Below are 6,864 nucleotides of genomic sequence, written 5' to 3' on the forward strand. Positions count from 1 at the left end.
TATGAGAATATAAAAGAAATGTAAATGTAGCCTGAATATTTGATGATATTAAGAAATTATTACATTTATATTTTTGTGTGATAATGGTATTGTGGTTACAATCTTTAAAGAGATCTTATTTTTTATATACACATTCCAACACATAAAAACTAGACTTTTGAGACCCTTGCTACTAATGTTTTCTTTGTTCGTTCCCAAATTTTATATATTTTTTTATTCATGTAATTGACCTTATCGGTTTCCCAATTCTCTTCTTTTTTTCTATGGTTTCTGATATTTTGACCCTGAATACAGCACCTGTACTAAATCCTGGGAAAAAAATAAAGCAAAGGAGTGACAATTAGTGCAGGAATTCACAGCTTATGGGATATGAGTTCAAGGTGCTGAGACCCAAGAGAAGTTTTAAACCCGTATGACTGAAGTACTGAGATTCTAGCAGGCATAAGGGACCAAGTAAACAGTGTGTGAGACGATAAAGACCAGATGCACAGAGAGGAAAAGAAATTCCGTAGTTTGGAAAACAAAGGTGAATCAAAGGAAACCTAAATTCAATTACAGAATTCCTGAAGTTCTTAAGCTTTGCCCTATAGTGAATGAACTAATAGGTACCCTATCGAGTATTTCGTGAGTTTCTGTGAGGATCATATGAACTATTTGTGCTTAGGACAGTAACACATAGAAAACAATCAATATATGTCAGCTGTCAGTATTATTATTTCTTCGACACACATTTGTTAGGTACTTCTTACACAGCACACACTGCGCGAGGCACTGAAGATAAAACTGAAACAAAGCGATGTGGCCTTTGCCCTGACAGAGCTCAGAGCTTAGTTAACTCTATCCAGACAGTCTCAAACTCTCCCCATTCCCTGTATTGTCCTTTTGGTACAAATAGAGTTCGTAAAGTTACATAGTATCCTAACCATCCATAATCAAAAGGTAATTTTATGTAAAAAAAAGAAAAATGTTTTCCAAATGCATATTAATGTGAAAGTTGTTTTGCTTCACCTAACCACAGAAAATAAATGTGAAGAAAATAAATTAATGCTTTATCTCATTTTTTGTACCTTCTCTTTCACACACAGTTGAATTTATTTTATAGAGGCTATTAAAATATTAGGCTATTTTCTCCTTCATTAAGCATCATTTCCTTTAATTTTGCATTAACATTTCGCATGCTTCCCATTTTAAAAATTAAATGGACCTGTTATAGGTAATATCATAAGGTTGAGATGTTTATCGATATTTTTAAATTACATTGTTTTATCTTCCTAATTGAAATGCTTTTCCTCTTTGTTTCCTTTTCTTTTGCATGAATGTGACTGACCAAGGAATTGATATATATTAAATTGCTGCCCTTGAGAACACCAATGTGAAATTAAAAGCCAAAAATATGTTATCATATAGTAGATACCTCTTCTTAGAGACAGCACTTCTGTATCATTTGATTTTTCAAATTGTGAACAAAGGTTACTTTTATAATTTAAAACTGTGATAACTAAGAATGGCCATAATTATGTCATTTTCCCTGTCAAATCTTTCATTTCCAGTTAATTACCAATGACCTCCATTCAAGAAGTTTCCCATGACTGCTCAAGTGTTTTACTAACTCTCCCCTGAGCAGAAGGAAGAAATATGTTTTCATGTCTGAGAATAAAAAACACAGTCCTGGCTGGGTAGCTCAGCTCATCAGAGTGTCCTCCTGACACAGGCAACAGCCAATGATGTATACATTGATGCTTTTCTCTGTCTCTGTCCCTTCCTTTCTCTCTAAAATCAATTTTTTAATTTTTAGAAAATAAAAAGAAAAGAAAGAGCATAAATTAAGAGGCCCATTTTCCGAAAAGTTTTGTTATACTTTAAGGTAAAAACCATAAATAATATATTTATTTAAAATTTTACAATCAAGCCCTGGCTGGTGTAGCTCAGTGGATTGAGCGCGGGCCTGCCAACCAGACGATCACGGTTCGATTCCCAGTCAGGGCACATGCTTGGGTTGTAGGCCAGTTTCTGNAATTTTTTAATTTTTAGAAAATAAAAAGAAAAGAAAGAGCATAAATTAAGAGGCCCATTTTCCGAAAAGTTTTGTTATACTTTAAGGTAAAAACCATAAATAATATATTTATTTAAAATTTTACAATCAAGCCCTGGCTGGTGTAGCTCAGTGGATTGAGCGCGGGCCTGCCAACCAGACGATCACGGTTCGATTCCCAGTCAGGGCACATGCCTGGGTTGCAGGCCAGTTTCCGGCAGGGACCAGTTCCCTGCAGGGGATGCACAAGAAGCAACCGTACATTGAGGTTTCTTTCCTCTCTCCTTTCCTTCCCCTCTAAAAAGATAAATAAATAAAATATTTTTTAAAAAATAATAAAATAAAATAAAATTTTACAATCAGAAATTACATCACCTATCCACAAACTTTACAAGCAATAGTGTAAATTTAAAGACAACACAACAACCAAAAAAAACCCCAACAACTTGAGATTCCAGTCTCTTAGTCTATTGCATTAGTCTATTCCAATCTCTTAGTCTATTGCATTCTACCTTTTTAGAACTTTAATAAATATATTTACAACCTTAAGTCCCTAGAGAAAAATCAACTGTGTGTGTGACAAGCTTATCACAGGGAAAACCATTTTTTAGAAAAATAAATTTTGCATGATTTTAATGACTTCTTAAGTGTACTTAAAATTTCTTATTACTACTTTTATTACTACTTCAAGCAGTTAAAAAAGTATTAATACCATGAATTTAAATTTATGTTTTTGTTATGTTTATACTATTCTCATTAATTGTTCTCATTCTTTTTAGGAGTTGCCTTCCTAAGGTGTACCCTAGGTTTATCCTAGGTTTCTAGGGTACAGAAATATTAATTACTTTGAGGGTAGGGACCAAACTTAAAAAAATAAACAGGAAACGTCAATGCAAGGTAGCCAAAGTTATAGATTCTAGATTGTCCGCATACTGGTCCAAGTTGTACCTTTCAAATTTCAGCTGCTGATTTCCAGGCTATACTTCCTTTTCGTACTTATTTTTGTGGTCAAGACATTAACGTAAAACTTAGAAAGGTATTTTTGGATAGAGCGGAGTTCATAAGAACAGCAGGAAAATAAACTATGGAATATTAGAACTAGAGAACACCTTAAAAAGTCTCTGCTTCTTCATTTTCTACACTAGGAAAATGAAAAGGAGAAAGAAGCAGAAAATGGTGGCAAGGAGACCATTAAATTGACCTTTGTAATAGTTCATGAATCAAGGTTCTATAGTCCTGAGCCGGGATGATGGCAATAGCAAGGGAGGCAAATGTGAGAGCCAGGGTAAACAAAATTAAAGACTTGCTAGTGACTGATTAGAAGTAGGAGAAGAGTATAATGTTAGGTAGAAGTGCAAGTTTCTATAATCCACAACACACTATAGGGAGTTCGTTTTATGACAAAGTATAGTTTATTTCCAGCAGAGCTTGCCATTTTTCTCAAGGCGATAAACTTAATAGAGCCACTGCCCCTGAACAATGCTATCTGATATCCCCAACAGGACTCCTGGTCAAGTTTGTTTTTCTTCATATTTTTCCATATCTGTAGGTGTTTTAAAAATAATGCTACTCCAAGTGTGAGCTGTAGATCAGAACCAGTCTATAACCTGTTGTCAGTTCACAATAAGATAAATACAAAAATTGCAAGTTAGCATTTAGAAAATTTAATAGTTTGCTGTGACATCTAAGTGGATGATCACAGAGTAACTTGAAAAATATTGTTCTGAAAGAACTGAAAAATAACCCTGGTCCTTCACTAAGGACAGTTGAGAAGCTCCATTTTCAAAAACAAGAACAATTTGTATATATATCCAGCCATTAGCAATATAACAAGGACAGTTTGCATGACATCAGTGTAACCTGACAGCCAAAGAGAGTGGACTGGAATGCACATGTGTGAACAACAATGACCTCATTGTACTAGTCAGTGGGGGTGGTAGACACAATTGATGGAGCATGTGTGCTGTGAGGCTGTTGCATTCAAAGTGACTGATTGAGCCGAGCAGTGAATCTGCATCAAATTTTGTGTTAAGCTTGAACATTCCTCTGCGGAAACTATTCAGATGATTCAGAAGGCTGCAGCTATGGACAACTGGTGACTGGCAGCTTCATCACAACAACACACCTGCTCACACATCACATCTCAGGCAGTTTTTTGGTAAAACACCAAATCACCCAGGTGACTCATCCCCTCTACAGCCCAGATTTGGGACCCAGCAACTTCTGTCTTTTCCCAAAACTAAGATCACCTTTGAAAGGGAAGAAAGTTCAGATCACTAATAATACTCAGGAAAATACAACCTGGCAGCTGATGGCAATTGGGAGAACTGTGTGAAGCCCCAAGGTGCCTACTTTGAATAGAACTGAGGTGTCGTTGTCCTATGTACAATGTTTCTTGTCACTTGCATCTTCTTCAATAAGTGTGTCTATTTTTCATATTACATGGCTGGAAACCTTTTGGACAGACCTTGTGTATGTAAATAATGTACATTATAAAAACAGGTAATGAAACTACATTTTATGACAGCACTTTTTATAAATATACACATTTATCTTTAGTAAAAGTGGAAATACATTAACAAAAAATGGTTAAGTAAAATAATGTACATAAAATGCTTAGAATACTGCCTGTACATAGAAACACTCAATAGATGTTCATGACAGTGATGATGATGGCAGTGACACAGATGACAGTGATGCCGGGACCTCTACTGCCACCAATGGCAGTACTTAGTGGTTTTGTGCTGCTGGTACAAACTTTACCCCAGAAGTCTCTACCATATCACTGTGTCATTCCAAACACACAGTCATCATTAACCATGGATTGTTCCCATGGCAGCCAAGCCTCAGGGCTCTTTCTCTTTCTGAGTCAGTTTCAACAGGGATTAACAGGCTATCTATCTATCAAGCCTACCAAGAAACCTAGCACTACCTTAAAAAATCAAAACGCCTAGCGTCACTTGTGAAAGTCTGCTTACATCTTTCTCATAGTTCTTATCTAGCTGTATAAAAGAATACAAAATTATTTAGAGGCTTATAGCTGAAAAAAAACACAAGAGGTCACATGATGAAGGTTCAGAATAAAGTTTCGGTAACATCTGAGTCTATACTCCAGCTCTGCGTTGTCTAAATGCATGACCTGAGCAAGTTGATTAACTTCTCATCTCTCCTCTCTTAACCAGAAGTAATGATATTACTTGTCTCTTTTTCAGCAGCAACTGGCAAAACATGTGTTAATAAATAATAGCTATTATTACTAATACAACCCTACCATTTACACAGGAGGAAACTAGGCTCAAGAGGCCCAGGATGACGTGATTGGTCCATAATTGAAATAGGACTAGTTGTCGATGCTTTCTCCTTCCCCTCACTTTCACAACTCTATTCTGCACTTCTGCAGGTTCCTAGAGATGCCCGCATTGTGGTTTTTTTGTCCTCTTGGAAAACATGGACAAAATATATACATCAGGTACAGTATATATATATTTATTTTGTGCATTCATTTTAGAGTCTAAAATAATGGCTCTTCAGACATATTTTAAAGTAGAACAAAACAAAGCAATTGGCAGTTGCTTTCTAAATGAGTCATTAATGTTATATGTGTTTTTAAAAATAATTATGATATAGAAACATATTTGATGAGATCAAAAGAGCAAGAACAAGGACATAAGCCTGAAGTTCAGGCTTTTTACATAGTTTTCTCTTTCATCCACTGCTTACATGTTGTTAGTCCTGTACTTGTTGCCCCCACCTCTGTTTTTCTCACTTTTCATGTTGTTAATGTTTTAAATATTTAAGTCTACATTTCCAGCTAAGATCTCTCTCCTGAAATCCACACCTATATAAGTGAATGGCCTAGTAGACTCTCTCTTTGGAAATCTAACAGGTGCTCAAACTTCAGTGAGCCCCAGACTGAACTCAGTATTATCTTCCACAGACCTTCTTCTGCTGTGTTTTCTAGACGATGCCACCTAACCAATTACCCATGACTCTGGAAACCTCGGAGTCATCGTTTACTCTTTCCTCACCCCAAGCTGTAGTAGCCCAGCAATCCTATGTATTCTCTTCCTCTAAAATTCGTCCAGTACTTTCTACCCATCCCACTGCGATCTGTTCAGGGTCTCAGCGCTTCTCGTCCAGATCAACAGCTTACTTCCAGTCTGACATCCTGACTTTCAGTTGCCTGCCCACTATGTAGCGCATGCATACACTATCAGAATGGTCTCTTTAAAACCTTAGATCTGTATTTGCCTTCTCATGTATAGTTTTTGAACCTGGAAGGAATCTTAGAGGTCCCGGGCCCAAGCTGTTTTACAGATGAAGAAACTAAGAGTCAAGACTGATGAATAAGTTCCCCAAGGCCACAGAGCTAGCAGTTGGCACAGGGGAATAAGGAACTCCCAGCCAACTTTTCTGTTAGGACAGGCTGTTTGAGGCAGACAAGTTATAGAGGATTGTTTTATAAATGCAATTTTAAAATCAGATGAATAAATGATCCCTTATAGATGTAACTTTCCATGAAAGTCCAGGTCTGTCTAAATCAGTTCCAGTACCATTTTTCTTTGATATTTGTGTGACCTTCTATTTCTACGTTATGTTTAAAATATCATTATAGAAGCAGTAGATAAAGATGAAAATTTCAAAGTAAAAAAAGAAAGTAAAATCATACATTGCTCTACTACGCAAACATAAATATATTTAAAGTTTAGGTGTATTTACCTCCAGTTTCTGCATTTAAACTTTTTTGTTCTGCTTTAAACATGTGTTGTCATAGTATATATTTACATATTATAACCTAAGCAGCTGTTTGTAGTACTACCCTGTCTTTTAAA

Source organism: Sturnira hondurensis, unplaced genomic scaffold (assembly GCF_014824575.4).
Source record: "Sturnira hondurensis isolate 20B ecotype Veracruz unplaced genomic scaffold, ASM1482457v3 Scaffold0005279, whole genome shotgun sequence".
NCBI lineage: Eukaryota > Metazoa > Chordata > Mammalia > Chiroptera > Phyllostomidae > Sturnira > Sturnira hondurensis.